Raw genomic sequence first — 20899 nt, 5'->3', positions numbered from 1 at the left:
CAGTTGGAAATACTAGAAATTCATATTCAAGTTTGAGTTTCACTGAAGGACCATTCAAGGAAAAACAGCAAAGAAAATAGGCCTAGGTCTTTGGGTTGTGTCAACTTGACTGGACTAAGGGATTCCTTGCAAGCTGAAAAAGCATCATTTCTTTCTTTCACTTTTTAGATATATTTTATTTTTTATTTGAAAGGCATAGTTACAGAGAAAAAGAGAAAGAGTGTGTGAGAGAGAGAGGTTTTCCATGTGCTGGTCCAAATAGCCACAATGACTGGATGGAGCCTATCTGAAGCCAGAAGCCAAAAGATTCCTCTGAGTCTCTCATGAGGGTGTACAATCCCAAGGACTTAAGCCATTCTCTGCTATGTTCCTTGGCCATAAGCAGGGAGATGGGTTAGAAGCGGAACAGATATGACTCGAAACAACACCCATATGAGATGCCAATGCCATGGATGGAAGCTTAGTCTACTAGGCTATGGGGAAGACCATTTCTAGCTGTGTCTGTGAGGGCACTTCCACAAGAGATTAGCACTGGACTCAGTGGACCCTCACCAGTGCAGGTGAGCACTAAACGCCCGAATAGAACAAATAGGTAGAGAGTGTGAATTCCCTGTCTTTCCTTGGGCTAGGACATACATCCTCTCCCATCCTCAGGCCTCCTCCCCTGCTTCACTAGGTCTCCAGCTTGCATATGGCAGTCATGGGACATGTAGGTTAGTCATGGAACTAACAAGTCCCTCATAATAACTCTTATTCTGCAGATTTCTATATATCTGCTGTTTCTGCTTCTCTGAAGTACTCTGACTAGTACAGGGGTTAGGTTTACATCGGTCAAGCTTGATCCTGAATGGTAAATGTAAGGCTAGTAGATGATACTCCCTGAGTGCTTCTTCTCCGTCTCAAGTGTTCATTCTACCCGACTCTAGGACAGCTACAAAGCACTAGCAGCAGTCCCTGCTCTACAACTGAAAAGACAAAGGCAGAGAAAAACCAGGAAAGCTGGCCCCATTTAGCACCCTCAAACTCCCTAAAATACCTAAATAGTGGACAAAGATCTGTACTGACCACAAATTCCACGTTTTCAATCATTGTGTGTACCACACAGAAAAGTAGCAAGCATAGAAAAAGTTCTCTAGTTAACCACTCAAAATTAAGTTGCTCTCTGACTTTTCAAAAAGGAGAATGATTTTTGTTTCAATCTGACTAGGTCCAGATTAGTGCCAAGAATGATGAAACTGAAAAACACTTGGCTGTGGGCCAATCAATGTGGCTGTCTCTCTAATTGATGGTGACTGATCCAAGATGGGACAATACTGCCTTGATTTTGTAAACTTTTACAAGCATTGCATGTAAGAGACAAGGCAGTGCAAACTGGCAGGTTTTCTGTAACTGGGAATTCCTTTTCCGTCCAGTCATGAACAAGGTGGGATGAACTACTTGGCTTGTTACCAAGATTTTCAAATAGTGGTATCCTTCCTTTTCTCTCTTTTGGCTTCAGGTGAACACAGGAGGAGGCAGGCACCTGGCAAGTCAAAATGCTGATCAAAAGACCCTGCTCTGCAGCTGCAGGTGGAATCATACCAATCCAGCCTCCTGAATATGGCGACTCCTAAAATGTGGGGACTTTGTAGACAGAGTATATGTGCCTTGGCACACATGGCCACAGTCCACACAACACTATGGACCTCCAGTGTTTAAAGTTTCAATTACTTACAATCCCAGTGTGGAGGGAACTTTACCCTCAAGCTCTTAAAGTTTTGATGAACTCCAAGCAACTTAGTTGCCCAAACGTTTCAAGTCTAACTTTTCAATGAACTCAGGGCAGTCCCTTTTAATTTGTTCTGTTTAAACCTTGAACATTTTTGAAATAAAATGATGCTACAGATAAGGTAACTTTATCTTATTAGTTCCTGATTAATTCATTTACCTGCAAGTGTGACTTATTGCCTCTGCCCATATGGAAGCTGAACCTCAAAAGAAAAGTGAGACATGCATGCAAATAGTCCTAATGCAAGGTCCTTACTGACCTGTATCAGAGATGCTGTCAACAAAAAGAGGGAAGGTTTGCTTGCAGAGTGACAACCTGACAGGTGGGAGGTCCAGGTGAGACTCTAACAAGTTCTTTCTTGAAGAAAGAACTGATATAGAAGAAAAATGGAATGTGTGTGCATATATATATATATATATTTTTTTTTTCATTCCAAGACCATAAATAAAAAGTAGACCAGTGTAACTTAAGCATGAAGTTTTTGCAGGGGAATTGCTAGGAGATGGGATTAGGAAGGCAAATTGGGATCAGATTGTGCTGAGCTTTGAAAGTCAAGGTAAGGCCTATGAGGTTTATTTAGAATACAGTGGGGAGTCATTTAAGGTTATTGCACAAGGAAGAGAAACGATCACATTAATGTGCTCCCTGTTCCTGTTTTTTGAGAGCGTATGATCTTTTCTGGCAGATACTACATCAAGTCTAAACTGAAGCCAAAATTATTTTCCTGGGCAGTGTCTAACCTGGCTGTGCCTCCCGCCTGCTCTCCATGCCCAGAAAGCTCTCGAACAATTCTGATTTCTGGGCATGTGGCCTGGGTCAGCTTCCCTGAACTGCTCTAACTCTTGCTTTATTGAACACTCTCCATGATTCTTAAACAAGGCTCCTGATTCTGCCACAGATAAAATCTAATAACAGCAAACATTTCTCTGTTCCCAGAAAAATAAGTTAACTGATGATTCTCTTAATTGTAAATATCCAACCATTAATTTATTTTTAAATATTGGCCCCTGCTACAGCTTTCCTTTAATAGAATCTAGTCAGAGCTGCTATTTCATTTAACACAAAATTATATTTTTAATTAGCCTGGGCTTTGAAGTTGGGCCCATCTGGATAGGAATCCTTGGTCCACAACTTACTAGCTCTAGGACCTTAGGCAAATCAGTTGCCATTTCTGAACCTCAATGCACTCATCGGTAAAATGTGGGCAATTATCGCTTTCCGCCTGGGTGCTGTGAGAATTAAATGAGATTAAGCCATGCAGTGCCTAGCCAAGTGGCAAGTGCTCTGAAGCTCTCAACAAGTACATCACATTCTATCTCCCCACGGCCTTTCCCACTCCTTCTCCGTCTTCCTGCTCCTGTTGGTGGTGTGCTAGTAAAAGGTATGCTTTATGCCAAAGTTTAGCATCAACATTTTGTGCAGGGGAACCGGCATACCTTAAGAATGGCAGAGACCTGGGTTCAAATTCTGGCAACTCTCGCTGGCACTGTGACTTTGTGGGAGGCATTCATCCTTCCCAAACTTTAATCTCCTCTTATGCAAAACAGCACCCTATGAGTGAGGGTCCACCATGGAAACAGAACAAATAGGACACAGAGATATTTAAGAGAAGGGGGAACGTGGGAGTTGGCTCACACAGTTGTGGAGACTGAGTGGTTACATAATTTGGGGAAAGCCAGGAAAACTGATGGTATCAGTCAAGCCCAAAGTCTTGAGGATCCAAAGGGAAGTCAAAAGGGAAGGTGCTTACATGTATGTCCCGAATCTGAAGACCTCAAAATGGGGAGCACTGATGTTTTAGTGTCACAGGCTGAGACCAGCTGCCTCTGTTCCATTTTCTTTTTTTTCTTTTTTTTCTTTTTTTTTTTTGAAAGATTTTATTGTTACTAGAAAGCTGGATATACAGAGAGGAGGAGAGACAGAGAGGAAGCTCTTCTGTCCGATGATTCACTCCCCAAGTGAGCCACAACGGGCCGGTACGCGCCAATCCGATGCCGGGAACCAGGAACCTCTTCCGGGTCTCCCACGCGGGTGCAGGGTCCCAAAGCCTTGGGCTGTCCTCTCTTGCTTTCCCAGGCCACAAGCAGGGAGCTGGATGGGAAGTGGAGCTGCCGGGATTAGAACCGGCGCCCATATGGGATCCCGGGGCTTTCAAGGAGAGGACATTAGCCACTAGGCCACGCCGCCAGGCCCCGTTCCATTTTCTTCTTGGAGAAAATAAGTTATAAGTCAGAGAGATAAAATTCTGTATAGTAAGGCAAAAATATGTTGAAATATGTTCCAAAGACAATCAATATGGCAGAATAGGGTAAGGACACATTTAAACAGACAGAAAACAGCCCGTGTGAAGCAGAGAGGGCACATTCCAGGAAACAGGAGAGGACAGAACGAGAACAGAGGGGTACGAGAACAGACTGACAGATATAGGAAAGCAGCAGACAAAATGGTGTGGTGTTTCAAACGACTGATACTCCAGCAGCATTCAGCAAACAGCAATCTGAACTCCTCCTGCTGCCGAAACTACACCAGCATAAAGGTGGGAAGCGACTGTCACCAGGAGCTCAGGAGGTGAACACAAAGAACTGCCTGATTGATCTGCTGGTCTGTTTGATTTGACTAGCAGTAGAAACAAAGCAGCAGATCCCAGATGGGTAGTGTTGGGACAGGGTGGATTTCACAGCCCAGTCCACTCCCTAAAGCCGAATCAGGCACCATTTTGTTTAAGGAGGCAAGGGCTATGGACAGTATTGCAGATGCACTGAGCTGAGAGTGAACTCATTCCTGACTCAGCAACTTGCTACAGCGTGGCATCCTACAGGTTCCACCCAAGACAGGTCCAGATAGCCCTCAGACCTCACCACCAGCAGATCAAGAACTCTAGTAGTGGCAATTCAAGTGCCATTTCTTACAGTGTAGCAACGAATTTAAGACTTCAGGGGAAAACAGTGAGCTGTGCATGTGCTGACCTGGCAGAGAACTCACTGAGCTCAGTGCATTGCACTGATCTCACAGGAAAATAATACCGACTCTGGCACTGTACGGGTCAAAATAGGTCTGTGTGGTCCTCAGACCTACCTAACAGCCAACAGCTTCCTGAAAGATCAGCACCACCAACAACCTAGCTATATAGGACTGCTGGTGCCTCCCTAATCCTGGGACCTGCTCCAACCAGAAGTGGGAGAAAGGTTATACAGAAAATGGTGCAGCCTCAGCACAGTGTCACAGGAGGTGGAGAGTGGTGAGCCAGGAGTTGGGGCTACAGAGACCATGGTGGAAATCTAACATAAGAACCTAGACATGGAACTCGCTGCAGGGAGTGGCACAAATGACTGCAAACAAAGAACCATGTGCCAACTGCAATAAGTAAAATGGGACTATAAACCTGTGGGTGACACAGCTTGGAAACCTGCCCTAAGGAGAAGACTCTGATAACCAGAAGTACAATGATCAAGAGCAAAAGAAGAGACAAAGGCACAATGAATGTTACTGAAGACTCCCCTGCAAAGGAACAAAAGCCTTTGCCAACCTCAGAGTTCACTGAGCAACAGACTGAGAAAATGGGGGATACAAAATTCAAAACAGTTGTTACAAAACTTCTTATCAACAACGAGAAGCACGTAAAGCAGGCATTCAAGGAATTTAAGGAATATGTCACACTGGAAATGAATCAAATGAAAGTTGATATATCAGAAGTGAAGAATACAGTGCAGCAAATTAACAGTACAGTGGAGAGTACAAAAAATCAAATGAAGGAAGCAGAAGAAAGAATCTCAGAATTAGAAATTTCCTGTCACAAGGGAAAACAAACAAAAAGCTGGTAGCAGAGCTGAAACAAGCTAAAAAAAAGTATTCAAGAATTGAAAGATACTAATAAAAGGCCAAATATAAGAGTTATGGGAGTCCCAGAAGGTGCAGAAAGAAAAGCTGGGATTAAAGGTGTATGCAATGAAATAATAAGGAAAAAATTCCCTGATCTACGGAAAGAATTGGAAAACAACATCCAGGAGGGTTACAGAACTCCCAACATGGTTGACCAAAAGTGATCTTCACCAAGATACATGATAATCAAGCTCTCTTCAATCAAACATAAGGAAAATATCCGTAAATATGCTCATGAAAAAAATCAACTGACATATAAAGGAATGCCAGTTAAACTCACAGGAGAGCTCTCATAGGAAACTTCACAGGCCCGAAGAGAATGCAGCAACATATCCAGATTTTAAAAGCAAAAATTGTCAGCCCAGGATAACATAGGTAGCAAAGCTTTCCTTTGTCTTTGAAAATGAAATTAATTTCTTCCACAGTAAAGAAAAAAGAATTTGCCTCTTGTTAACCTGCCCTACAAATGATACCTAAAGATGTTCTCTTGACAGAGAAAAAGAATAACACCCACCAAAGCCAAGGACAAACGCGAAGAACATCCCAGTAAAATGACAACAACAGACTAAATCAATGAACAACCCATTGCTAAAATGACAGGACCAAATTACCACCCATTCATATTTTACCTGAATGTAAATGGCTTAAACTCATCAAGCAAATGTCATAGACTAATAGACTGAATTTAAAAAGCAAAACCCATCTGTTTGTTGCCTACGGGATACACATTTCACCAACAAAGATCAACGAGAACTATATCTCATGGATTTTGATTTTTTTTGTTAGTTTTATCTCTTCAAAACACTTTCTTCTGATTAAATCTTCAATGACTCACAGATTATACAAAATCATCATTTTCTTCAAGAAGGTTCTCGATTTTCTTTTTCATTTCTTCAGTGACACATTGGTCATTCAGTAGCATATTATTTAATTTCATGGTGTTGTTAATTTCTTTTTTCTTCCTGTTGTTGATTTTGCTTTGTGGCTTTTCATTCAAGGGGGATGTATAGTAACTGTGTAATGGAGATTATCATATCCGGATGTGAGGATACAATGCAGTGCACATCTCTACTTCCAGACTAAAGGTGGACTCCCAATGAAACTGTTTACTATATTTTGACAATAGGATGCTGGACTCTGCCATTTTCCATGTCCGCAATAATGGACATATGACTGTATATGAAAAACTATACTATAGTAATGATACAGGGGAACTCAGTGAGTGGGAAGGGTATAGTGGAGGGGTTAAGGGAAATCCCAAGGCATATGGTACTGCATCATAAAATGATAATAATAAAAACAAGTTTAAAACAAAGAAAAAATATGTTCCAAGGGGGAATGGGGCAGTCAAGAGAACACATGGCAACCTTTCTTCTTGGTGTGGCTCTCCCCAGTTGCCCACACCTTATTATCACTAGGGCAGAAGATGAATGTCTCAGACCAAGACAAAGAGGAGGAAGTTTCTCATCCTCCACCTTTTTTTTTCTACGTGCATCCTCAACAGGTGAAGCAATGTCTGCCCACATTGGCGAAGGTGGGTCTTCTTCATTCCTCACTGATTCCAACAAGAGTCTCTCTCTCCAGAAACACTCTCAGAGCACAATCAGAAATAGTATTTAACAACAAGCTGGGTATCCCTTAACCAAGTCAAGTTAATATGAAATTAGTCATCACAAGCACCCACCACAAGCATTGACTGTAAGGATTAAATCAGTTGGTCCATGTAGCCAGCCTTAGCACCAGGCCTCTTACAGTCAAGGTTCAACATATGTCAGCAGCCACCGTGGCAAACTAGAAGACTTTTGGACTCGATTCTTTCCTCCTTTATCGTTTCATTTATGACAGAGGGGGCAGGGGAAGGAGGAGAAAAACAGAGAAACAGAGGAAGAGCTCCAATTCACTAGTTCACTCTCCAAATGCCAGTGAAGGTCAGGTCTGGGGTACAGAAAGCGAGGAACTCAAACCATGTCTCCCACATAGGAAGCAGGGACCAAATTACTTGAGTCCTCACCACTACCTCCTTAGGGTATGTATAACAGGAAGTGGAATCAGGAGCCAGAGCTGGGTGTAAAATTGAGGTACTTTGATGTGGTACTTGAGTGTCTCATCAATGACATCCTGACCACTAAACACCTGCCCCCATTTTCCTCCAGAGCTAACTGTTTTTGGTTCCTCTTTATATATTTGAGAGGTAGAAAGACACATGGAGAAGCAGAGGTCTCCCATCTGCTGAATCACTCTCCAAATGATAACCATGGCCTCCAGCTGGAATGACAGCCAGGAGCCCATGTGTCCAAGCATCCCATAAGGACAAGCTACTTGAGCCATCAACTACTGCCTCCCAGGTTGCACATCAGCATGAAGCTCAAACGAAGAGCAGAGCGCAGAAACTCCAATTCATGATAAGGGTATCCTGAGTGATGTCTTAACCTGCAGGGTAAGTGCCCATCCCCTCCATTCCTTTATGTTCTGTTGTCAATGTTTTCTATTCTCATCCAGGAAGAGGAGCAATGGCAGTGAGCAATCAACTTTGTTACCGAAGATTGACAGACTTGCCTTAGAGATCTTTGCTCCTTCATTCACAAGCCCAGGGCCCTAAACCAGCATGTCATCTCCACCCCTGTCCTTCCCCTGAAAATGAGCATGCAGATTAGAGAAAATAGAGAAAGAACTCCCAATAGTGCCTGCACATCATGGCCCCAGTGAGCTTGAGCCAAGCTAACCAAGTCCAGGTGTGCTGACGCCTTTCCTATGGCTTTACTTAGCATTTAGCAGCTCTGGCTCCCTCCAAATTCATATTCACAAAACCCATGAAAGTACTGATTCTCTTATCATGGTGACAACAAAGAATGGTGCTTTAAAAGCACAATTGAAGCACAGTTCTCATTTCCTAATGAAAGTCTGAGGCTTCCACAGCCAAGAAAGAGGAAGGCCAAGCTAATGGGTGATGTTCTGTTCTTTTTTTTTTTTTTTGTCCATTGTACTTAAAGCAAAGCTCATAGTCACCTGTTTCTCCCTTAATCAAAACAATTGTTAATTCTGTCACCTCATCCTGCAGGCACTAGTGAATTCTTTGCTAAACACAGCTGCAGGAATGTCCCCATAAGACAGAAGGAGTCCCCAGGCAGTACCCCCACAACCAATCAATGAGAAGCAGTGGCTAGTTGTCCCCTGTCCCTGGGTTCCTGCTGGAACAAGAGATCTGGGGGTTTGGGCCCCAGAAAGGTGGCCTCTGAGAAAGAAATTATGCCGATTTGCTAAACCTCAGAGAAATGACCTTGCAACAAGGAGCATTTAAAGAATCAAAATGACTTATGTTTGTACTTTCTTTGCTTGTTTGTAACTCATTGATCCCTATATCACCTCACCTGTTAGAGCTGGAAGGACTATAGAAGAGTGTGGTTTCTTCATTTCACTGGGAAGAAATTAGGTTCGGAGAGCTTAAGAGACTTGCTCAAGGTCAGTATGTTAGGAGTTTTTGCCATTAACCCAGAACACCAGATGCAGTGAGCCACACAGGATGTCTTTATTCCAGAGGGAGAGGCAGCCACGGGGAAGGGGGAGAAAGCAGAGCTGAGAAAGATGGTCATGGGAAGAGAGAGAAGGCAAAGAGCAGAGAGAGAAGAGAAAGAGGTCTCCTGCCACCATGACCAGAGGGGCCTCTAAGGAAAGAGAGAAACCAGAAAGAGCACGCATGGGAGCAGGTTTTTATGGTCAGAGGGTGGGTATCGGGTACACAGGATTGTGAGGGACTAGTGGATAAGATCATCAGGGTGGCAGGGGACAGGTAGATGTGGTGGTGCTAAGCGGGTTCTAGGGGAGGGGCCCGCAAGGGAGTGGTGGATAGGGCCATCGGGTATGATGTCATGAGGTTACAGCAGATTGGTGGGAGCAGGTTTATGAAATTACAGTAGATTGATGGAGAATAGGCTTAGGAGGTTACAGCAGATTGACAGCAAAATGTGAACCTCTTAAGGAATAAATCTTACAAAAGCACACCTTAGGCAGCAGAACTACATGTGGCCATGCAAACTAAGACTTCAGGTTCTATCTATGCTCGCTCTAGGGTAGGACTCAGCCCTTACTTTGTGTTAGGTTGGACAGAGCAGGATGCTGGCCTGAACAGTGAGTCCACATGGATCATCCCAGCCGTATTTTCTCCAGAATAGCAGGAATGCCCCACAGTAACCACAAGGGTTTTGTCTCAGCCCACCACATGATCACTTGCTACACTACCATGTGCAAACTGAGAAGCTACTACCTTCTTCCATCCCCTGCACCTGAGATGTAGAAAGGCCCAGTGCTGTGTATCTTGGGCAGCCATTTCCCTCATGCTGTCACTCTGCCATGTGCAAGTGGTCCCTGGCCTTTTCTCACCAGCGTGTAGTCTGCTAAGACTCTCTCCTCTGATTAATAAAACTCTTTGCCTAAACTGAAATCCTCTCTCTTTCACTCTAAATCACCTTTTTCTGAAAGAGAGCACAGGCATGGAAGACATATGGAGCCCATCCAGTTTCTTAGCTAGCATTTACTGAATAACCAACTGTACCAGAAAGCTGTGCCAGTCACATTTTAATAAGTTATTTCACAGGACTGTCCTGCCAAATTTTGGATCCCTGTTGGCACTGGCATATAGAAGTTTCTCAACCAGGGTGGGTTTTCTTTTTTGCTTTGGGGCTCAGACTAGAGTAGCAAGGGAGTTGGTTTCAGAGTCAAGCTTAGTTGGACTCTCATCCCTAATATGTGCCAATGTTTTGGTCTTTCCCTTTCCAACCTCAGTTTCCACATCTCTAAAATAAAGACAACAACTAAACTGAAGTATGGTTGTAATTTTTTTATTGTTATTTTTTTCCTTTTTTATTTATTTATTATTTTTAATTCATTAATTACATTGTATAATGTGACACAGTTTCATAGGTACTTGGATTCTCCCCACCCCTCCTCAAATCCTCCCACCATGGTGGATTCCTCCACCTCATAACCACAGTTCAAGTTCAGTTGAGATTCCCCAGTGAAGGGCCTCACAGACATTGTAGGTGTTCAATCACAGCATCTGTCATTGACTTAATTACCTGCTTTTAGAAAGCTGAAAAATCTCAGAAAATAAGAGACATACATAATATCATGGAAAACTGGAAAAGATCATAGAAGAGACTGGTGATAAAGTCATAAGGATAGATCTTAATAGCTGAGGATGATGGGAACTTCCTGCAACGGGTGCCATTGTGGTTGGAAAAAGCTCAACAGTTTGAAGGGCATGGTGATGCTGGAACAAAAACAAGGAGATAGGAGAGAAGACAGGAGAATTCAGCAAGTATCTAGTCCAGGAGGAAAGGATCCTAGGATTTTACAGAAATAGATGTTTAAAGGAGTAGAGGAAGATAAATCTAGAAAAAGAAAAAGGTAGAAGACAAACTGAGGAGACCAAAGAACATGGAACTTGTTCTGCTAGAAATAAGGATTCAAAGAAGCACCTTGAATGGGGTAATGGTAGGCAAAGTGAAAAGACAGACAGTGACTACCTGGGTGTTATGTTCAGTATAATCTGGAAGACAGATATCAGAAAGTAATAGGCTAATCATTTATGAGACAGTGTCAAGGCAGTGGTTAAGATGCTGTTTGGCACTCCCGCATCACTTATCAGAATGTCTGGGTTTGAGTCACAACTCTGCTCCTAACTCTAGTTTTCTGCTAATGTGCACCCTGGAAGGATTCGAGGCATGGTTCAAGCAGTTGGGTCCCTGCCTCCCATGTGGGAACCTCACATTGAGGAGTTCCCAGCTCCTGACAATTGCCTGGCCCAAGTCCATCAGGCAACTAAAGAGTGAAACAGCACATAGGAGGATGTGTTTGCTCACTCTCTCTCAAATAAATCAAATACATTAGTTTGAACATTTTTTTTAAAAAACCTACTGTGATTGACCCAACTTGAGGAAATGAAGGCCTGAGAGAGCAACCTGGGGGAATAAAAAGAAAGTAGATACAAAATAGATAGCAAAAGTAAAATATGAGTAAGGAACTAGCTATAGATGAAATATGGAGATGATGGAGGAAAAAGAGTCAGAGATGGCTGTAAGGTATGGAGGGCAGGGAGAGTTCGATGATGCCATTCATCTAAGTAGGGAAAGTCACAAAGATTGATTAGGGACAAAGAAAAAAAGAGGAAGGAATTGTAAAGGAAGACAGAGAGATGTGGTCACACAGGCAAAACTAAAGGAAAGAAAGTTACTGCAAGTGCAGGGCAGAGAATAACCAAAAGAACAAGGCTCCAGGGAAGGACAGACGTGACTTCTGGGTCTTTAGTCAGCATGTGATATAAGGTGAACAGACACATGAAGATACAATGGCATTTGAAGCTGGAAAGAGGAAAATTTTAATTTATTCATTGATGTCCTCATTTATTCCATAACTTCCAGGAAGAGCCTACTATATAGACACCAAGCTGACCCTTGTTACCCTGTACTGGACTTCCCACAAGCTAAAGGCAAGGTCATTGCTAAGAGAGACAGGTCTTTAGAAACTTGTTTAAAATGCCAATCCCCAGGCCCATTCCCCAAAGATGCAAATTCAGTATCACCTGTCAGCTGGCTCTTTGAGAAATGTCCCAATAACTCAGTTGAAGAAAATGAATTAGAAACCTGCAAGCACCTTAAAGTCACAGTCAAGGTCCCAGATTTATAGAGGACCCAGTCAACACCCTTCTTAGTCAACCTAGGAATGGGAATGATGAGGCAGGCAGTAAGCAGCACTCACTTGTCATTTGGATGACTAGGAGGAGATGAAGAAGCAAAAGGAATAGGGAAGGAAGTATTTCAAGAACCTCTAGGGATTATCACAAATGCCTCAACTCTAACCAACTTCCAATTTTTCCCAACCCTTGAAAATGATACTCAGAATTCCAGCGAACTAGATATCCTAAGGCTTTCAAGCTTCCTTCAGCTCTAATATTTAACTACAATTACACTTAAAACATATCTAACAATCAGATTTGTTCAAAGGAGGAGACTGTCTTTGTGATACTGCTTAATGTCACTGGAGAATGTCACAGTTTTCAGAGCAATTTCATGCATATTGCTGAATTTTATATTGTGCCTGCATTTTTCAGTGAGACATCCATGGACCACCAGCACTGATGTCATCTGAGAGCACAGGAGAAACAGAGATCTGTGGGTTCAAGCCTACACCTGCTGTTTCCACATCACCTGGAAGTGTGGCCAAGACCTAGAAACCAAACATGCTCAAGAGTGATTCCGAAGAAAAGTATAATGTGGGAACTGTGACCTACAGTTGGGGTGTGTGTGTGTGTGTCTTCTTTGTTTCTAGTTCCTGGCACAGAGCTTCAGAAATGTTTGGAGCTTCCTGACAGGGGTGTATTCTGCTATTCAAGTAAGTCTTTCCCATCACACTAAACTTAATTTATGCTAAAGATGAGCTCTTCAACAGCTTCAAGGAAAGACTGCTCATGCCAGCATGGGATAAAGTGCTGTGTTGCAGTGGTTAAGATGCCTGCATCCCATATCAGAGTACCAGCTACTCTGTTTCCAAAACAGTTTCCTGCTCATGTGTACCCTGGGAAGGCATTAAATGATGGATTAGGTACTTAGGCTCCTGCCTCTAATGTCAGACACCAAAATGGAATTCTAAACTTCTTCAGCCTCATCCTGCCCTGGCTATTGAAGGCACTAGAGTATAAACCAACAGATAGATAATCCTCTCTCTCTCTCTCTCTCTCTCTCTCTCTCTCTCTCTCTCTCTATCTCTCTCTTTCAAAAAAACGCATGGCCATTGATTGACCTACTCATGCCCACACAATGAAACCCATTTCAGAACTCTGGATACCAAAGCTCGGGGTTCCTTCCTGGAGGTGTTCCAAGGATGGCAGATGATGCAGACTGCATGAAAAAAGGGTGTGGAAGTTCTGTTGCCATCCCCCACACCACCGGCTGTTCCTGAATTTCATCTTCTATAATCAAACGATAACCATGGACATGTGCTTCCAGTGGGTCCTATGAGTTTTCTCAGCAAAGTATTAAACTTGAAGGGAGTCATAGGAGCCCCAAATTTGAAGCCACAGCAGAAAGAATGGCAGGCAAACTAATGATGCAGTGCCAGAAATGTTACTCCAAAACACATTACCTTGGTATCCTGAGTATTTCAAACTCAAGAAGTTAAGAAACAAGCATGGAAACCAGGGCCCCTCTTATCCCCTTCTTACCTGAAGGCCATAAAACCCAGGCCAGTCACTGGGTTTTACGGACACATGTCCTGACCTATACCAAGAGGAAACAAATCCAAGAAAAATCTGGCAAAAGAAGCCTTGCCGACTACTCCCCACATCAAGTTCATTACCTTTAGCAATACATTCTATCCTCCAATCACACTTCCACACAACTGTCCATGAAAAGAGTGTTTTTGCTGGGTCTTAAGACCTTATTTCCAAAAGCTCTCAAGGCATGTAGAACATTTACTGGATAATTTTTATGCTTTTTCCTTATGAATGTGTTTTGTTATAGGAATCTCAGACATGATCTTTGCAACAGGTAAGAAAAAGATACCACATTTCTTTTCATGCTGTAGAAACTCTATTTACATCTGGCAATGAAGTAAAGGAAATCCTGACGGACACTGGGCTGGTTGAGGATTGCAACCATGGGCCAGGGCCATGGCTTAGTAGGCTAATCTTCCATCTTTCACTCCATAAGAGCACCAGTTTGTGTTCCAGCTGTTCTATTTTCAATACAACTCCCTGCTGAGAGCCTGAGAAAGCAGCAGGGGATGGTTCAAATCCTTGAACATCTGCACCCCCTCAGGAGACCTGGGAGAAGTTCCTGCCTCCTGACTTTGGATCAGCTCAGCTCTGGCTATTGTGGCCATTGGTAAGTGAACCAGGAGATGGAAGGATTCTCTCTCTCTCTCTCTCTCTCTCTCTCTCTCTCTCTCTCTCTCTGTGACTGTCTCTCCTTCTCTCTATAACTAAATAAAAATAAAATAAATCTTTAAAAAATTAAAAATAAAAACTGCTGCTAGAGCACAACAACCATTTTGTGTTTTTGTGAGGGAGGGAGGGAAGAGGGAGACAGAAAGAGGGAGAGAAAGAATGCACTGCCACCTGCTGGTTTACTACCCAAATGCTCACAGCAGCTGGGGCTAAACCAGGAGCTAAGAACACAATCCATGTTTGCCGCATGGATAGCACTGAGCCATCATCTGGAGCACATTAGCAGGAAGCTGAGCTCAGGAACTGGAGCTAGGCACTGAACCCAAGTACTAGGTGTAAAGACATGGGGTCCTGAGCTGACATCTTAACAGCTAAGCCAAACACCTGCCCACAGAACCATAGTCTCATGGGAGCATAACCAACCACAAAACCACAACCTAGGAAGTCATGGATCAATATCCCCACATTACAGATGGGGAGACAGACAGGAAGAGTAAATGACTCATTTACAGTCAAAGAGCTGTTGGGGGCAAAGAAAAAAGAAGTTAGGACCTTAGGGCCCGGCGGCGTGGCCTAGCGGCTAAAGTCCTCGCCTTGAAAGCCCCGGGATCCCATATGGGCGCTGGTTCTAATCCCGGCAGCTCCACTTCCCATCCAGCTCCCTGCTTGTGGCCTGGGAAAGCAAGAGAGGACAGCCCAAGGCTTTGGGACCCTGCACCCGCGTGGGAGACCCGGAAGAGGTTCCTGGTTCCTGGCATCGGATTGGCGCGTACCGGCCCATTGTGGCTCACTTGGGGAGTGAAACATCGGATGGAAGATCTTCCTCTCTGTCTCTCCTCCTCTCTGTATATCCGGCTTTCCAATAATAATAAAATCTTTAAAAAAAAAAAAAAAAAAAAAAAAGAAGTTAGGACCTTAGCCCATATCCCTTCCTTCCAGGGATCAGCAGCCCCCCTACCTACCAAAACCCAAATTAGTGCTAAAACTACAAAGCTTTAGGGCTGGAACCTGTGCACTGGTCACCTCAGTCAGCTCATCAGGGCCAGCTGCCAGAGAGGTAATGAAAAAGAGCTGAGGCCTTCAGACCTTTGCAAATTTAAATTATACCTTTCTGACTGTGTGTGTCTTGTGTAATCCTCAAAGATTTGTAATTGTGACAGCTTAGAAAAATTACAGGTGACTCAAAGCAATTTAATGATAATAAAAATAAAATAAAAACAGTAAACAGCACTGCTGCTCCCTCTAATTTCCCAGCATCTTTATCATATAAATGCCTCCCATTCTTTTCCCCACAGACAATTAATGAATCTGCAATTTGCACTGGATGCTTCTTGCCCTGCAGGGAGCCCCTCCCAGCTGCCGTGCTCCCGGGAAGCCAGACTAGGAGAACAGCACTGGGCTCTCATCCTCTGCAGACCACACTTGGTTCTCTTGGTCCTTACCCCAGTGGCCCAGGCCCTGGCTTCTCCAGCCAGGTTCCTCCAGGAGCCCTGCTGATTTGAGCAACCACAAATTGACCTTCTCTCTGGGTGTCTCCTTGCCTTCTTCCCAGTGTTAATATGCGCCCTAAAGAGCTGCAAACTCAACAAGTCTCTGTTATGCAGGTTAATTCAGAGCGCAGCCAAGCTGTGATCAAATGACCTTTACCCACTTCCCTGCTAATTTTGATGGGCAGCTCCATTTTCCTTCTCCCTCCTGATTCCCCCCTTGCTCTAAATTGGAAATCTATCAATTTTCGAGGCAAATGGAAAATAAAGACACACAGGCAAAAGCAATACACACACACACACCAGCAGCAACATGCAGTTGCTGAGATAGGGGCAGACTGAACCTGTTTCTTTTTAAACGCTAAACTCCCAGATCTCAGAACACAGTAGCTAGATCTATAGCTGAAGTCAAAAGAAAATAAATGTTCTGAAAGAGAATTCCTTCTCCTCAAGGTTATTCCTTGCTTTAGAAGTGGGGTATAATAACAATACCAAATGGAGAAAACAATAACGATAATTAATGTTCACCAAGTGTTGACCATGTGTAAGTCACTTCTTGGGGATTATCTCATTTAATTTTCCTGACAGCTTTATGAAATAAGAACTATTATTATCCCCACATTATAGAAAGAGAAACTGAGGCTTCAAGAGATTACAGAAAAGGCTTTAGAATATGTGTATAGAATGAGGCAGAGTGAACATTTGAACCTGGACGGTCCAATTCCAACGTCAAGTCTTGTTTCATTATTAACAGCAGTGTAACCTGGAACCTGTCATATAATTACAGGCAATCTTAGTTGCCTCATCTTCAAAGTGAGGATAATAAGATCTACTTCACCAAGCTCCGGGGAGGAGAAATGAGGCAGTGATCAGACCCTGTCAGCTCACTGTCATTAGAATAATTATTATTAATTCAATTAAATTCTTATATAAACATTTCCTGATCACTTCTATGTACCAGTCCTGCTCTCACCCTGAGGACACAACAGCGATCAAAGTAGATCACAACATCCCTGTCCCCCAGGAACATGCATTCAAGCAGGGAAGACAGAAATAAAGAAAATGAATACACATCAGATGAAGCTTAATGCTTTAGTAGAAATAAAATAAAAGGAGGTATAGTGGGAGGGCCATAATTTTAGGTTGGCTGGGCAAAGGCAAACTCAGAGAGAATGTGATAATGTGGACAAAGTTCTTAAAAAAAATGTGGTGAGAGAGCCAAGCCATTGTCTGGGAAAGAGCATTCCAAGTAGGGAAAACAGCAATGCAAAGACCCTGAAGCAGAACCAGCAAGGGGCCAGAGAGGACAGAACAGAGGCAGGTGGCAGTAGTGAGATGAGACCAGAGAAGAGCAGGAGCTGGTCCTTATAATCCTTTAGCGGGTTCTGAGCAGAGCGGTGACATTATTTAGCATGTTAAAACTGTTTAAATGTATGTATTTTGCTTGTTCGAAAGACAAAGAGAGAGAGAGGGAAGCAAAGAGAGAATCCCCTACCCACTGATTAATTTCCCAAATGCCCACAGTAGCCATGACTGGGCCAGGTAGAAGCCAGGATCTGGGAATTCAAAATGAGTCTTTCATGTCGGTGGCAGGAATCCAACTTCCTCAGTCCTCCCCTGCTGCCTCTCAGAGTGTACATTTACAGAAAGCTGGAATCAGATGCAGCGCTGGAACTTAAACCCAGGTCCTCCACACAAAAGACAGGTTTCTTAAGCAGTATCTTAATTGCTACACTAAACACCAAACCCTGGACACTGAACACATTTTGAAGAGAGAATGACAGATTCTGTTGCTGCACGGGATGTCAACGCATAAGAAAAGGAGGAGTCATTAATGACACTAAGAATTTTGATCTGAGCAGTTGAAAGTTTAAAGTTGACTTTTACTAGAACGAGATAAAGGAGGACAGTCAAATATTATTCACTGAATTGTGTTTTCTTTATTGTGCCCCCCTGAAAAAAAGACATTGAAGTTCTGACCCCCAACACTTGGGAACGTGATGATTTGGAACGAGGTTCTGTGCAGATGTGAGGTTAAGATGTGGTCATTTGGATATGCCCTCATCTACCATGACTGATGTCCCCATTAAAGCAGACAACATGGACACAGAAGCACATACACAGGTTGCAGTAATACTGCCATAAGCCAGAAGCTGGAGAGGCCTCAGGCAAACCCTTCCCAGGACATCCAGAAGGAATGCAACCCTGCTAACATTCTGATTTAGGATCTCCAGCCTCCAGAACTGGAAGCCAGTAAATTTGGGCTGCCTTGTGATACTTGGTCATGACAGCCATAGCAGAGCAACAAACCAGGCTGTAAAGGTAGAGTCAGTAGTTTTAAACATTCAGGTGAAGTGCCGATTAACAGATGAATATGGGTCTGGAGTTCAGGGATGAGGACTGCACTGGAAATACACATTCAAGAAATGCATCAGTTGTGAGATCACTTGGAGAAGAGGCCCAAGGATGGAGCTCTGGGACACTCCACCATTAAGACCACAGGGGGTTAAAGCAGTCGATGTGAAAACCAAGAGAGGTGAACATCTGAAAAGTAAGTGAAGAAAATGTTTTGAGAAGAAATGAGTTATCGGCTCTGTGCAGTGTCAGCCATGAGTCAGCTGGATGAAGACAAAGAATTGACCACTGGATTAAACAACTCAGAACTCATTTGTGACCTTGACAGTGGCACTTTCAGAAGTGAGAGTGAAACATAATTAGAATGGGCTAAGGAAGAGGGGAGGAAAGGAATTGGAGACACAGGTGTTGACAACTCTATTGAGTAATTTTGCTAAAAGGAGAGGTGAGATCGAGAGAGAACTTTTGAAAAGGGAAAAAGGAGTGTTTTATATGGAAATAGATAATGCAACACAGAGGGAGAAAATGGTGACCCAAGCAAGAACAGAGTGAATTGCAGTGCTGCCCTTAAAAAATCTGTCTGCAGGAATGGGGAAGGCAGGGTCAAGGCCATTAGTGGAAGGGCTGACCCTGGCCAGGAGCATGGATGATTCACTCAGGGTGACAGGAGACAGGCAGGCACGTGGGCATTGAGCAGGGGTGTGCATAGATGTGGTGGTGATGCAGGATGTAAAGGCATCAACTGAGAGTGAGGAGAGGGTAGGAAGTACTTAAACTTTGAGGAGAACATCTTGAAATTGTCATGGAGGAGGACCGGGATAGGAAAATATAGCAGGGTTGAGGGGCAGCACTCGGGGCCTGCCTGAAGTGAAGTCAGATCAATCAGTCAAGTTTAGCTGTACAGTGTTAGCTCAAAGTCAACCATCTGACTTGAATAGGACTGGATCTTTATTCCTCAAACACAGAGAGAGTAGAAACAACAGAGCTGAGGGGTGTTCAACAGAGTGATTATAAAGATGGACTATAGAATTTTTTTTCATTCATTTCTTTTCTTTTTTTTTTTTTTTTTTTACTTTTTTATTGGGAATCCCCCTCCCTCTCCCCCTCCCCTCCCCCCTGGTGGATTCCTCCACCTTGATGCAGCATTACAGTTCAAATTCAATCAAGATTCTTTCCTTGCAAACATATATTAAGCATGGAGTCCTATATATAAACTAAAACTGAGATGTCAATGAGCTAATCATAGGTTGTGGTTAGGACTTGTTTTTTGTTATTTTGTTCTTTGTTTTTTGGTTTTTTGTTTTTGTTTTTGTTGTTTTTTTTTGTTTTGTTTTGTTTTGTTTTTTAACATACTGGATACTCAAAACTATGTCAATTCCATAATATTGCAAATTGCTGTTGATGTTATATTGGGACTCTTAATTGACTGTGATGATATTATACCAGCTCTGACTTCGGACCAGAAATGGTCTCCCCAAGAAACTGTTCAACCCATCTGGACAATAAGTAGCTGGACTCCATTCATTTATTTTCAATAGTTTCAATTCTTGAGGGGTATAGCATCACTCAGATTCTGTGCCTAGTGGCCTTTGCAGGCAGGCTGCTTTAGAACTTGGCACAAGCCATGTCACTGTTTCCATTAGCGTGAGTTCCCTTTCCCCAGATGACTCTGCTTTTGTTAGATTTACTGCTAGGAGTCACTATGTTTGCTTTGTACACGTAGGCACACCTCTTGCACAAGTAGGATTCAGTTTCATCCAGGGCATACACACCTTCAATTTTAAGCAGTACCGTGTGCTGCCTTTGGTTCTGGAACCTCACTTGTAGCCAGCAAAAATGACCTTGCACCACAGTCTTCCAGACATTGTTGTCTTCCAGAAGTCCTGTTCCCAGCAGGCCTCCAAGGCTCCAAGATGGTGGAAAGAGGAGCTATGGAATTTAGTTTGGATATGGATAAAAGGAAGGACTTGAGAAAGTCAGGGATCACCAAAGACCAGTTAGATCAAGAGATGGTGTGTTCTTATAGGGGGAAAAGGAACTTAAAAGTCAGGGACCTAGAGCCTGTAAGCTAGCCGCATAAGAGCAGGGTCATGCATGCAAATCTTAGAGAGATGGCAGTTACCAACAATAATATGGTTTAGGATATGGCATGGGAATGAGTGGCTAGGGCAGGAATGAAAATTTGAACCTAGGTGGTGGAGGTCAGAAAACTAAGACATCAAAGTACTGGAGGGATCTTGAATATTGAAATCACCAAGAATTATGGGAGGTCTACCAACAGAGTGACAGTGAGGCAGGAGCCAAAATGTTGAAGGATGAAGAGGAAGGTACTAGGGATCACTCTGTAACCACATCTGATGATGCAAATTCTGCAGCTGGGACTTGTACAAATGGGTTAGAGAACAGTGTGGAGACAACCAAAGGACGCAGGATGTCTTTCTTACTTAGTTACCTCCAAGCCAGGAAGTGTGA

At 43.2% G+C, this 20899-nt stretch overlaps 1 pseudogene; it reads right to left on the bottom strand.

The window, feature by feature from the left end:
• Positions 1–19948: 19948 nt before the first annotated feature.
• Positions 19949–20292, bottom strand: LOC118758599 (large ribosomal subunit protein eL33-like; annotated as a pseudogene).
• Positions 20293–20899: the final 607 nt, after the last annotated feature.

The sequence above is a fragment of the Ochotona princeps genome, chromosome 4, assembly GCF_030435755.1.
Source record: "Ochotona princeps isolate mOchPri1 chromosome 4, mOchPri1.hap1, whole genome shotgun sequence".
Lineage (NCBI taxonomy): Eukaryota > Metazoa > Chordata > Mammalia > Lagomorpha > Ochotonidae > Ochotona > Ochotona princeps.
This window is presented reverse-complemented; position numbering and strand designations above follow the sequence as displayed.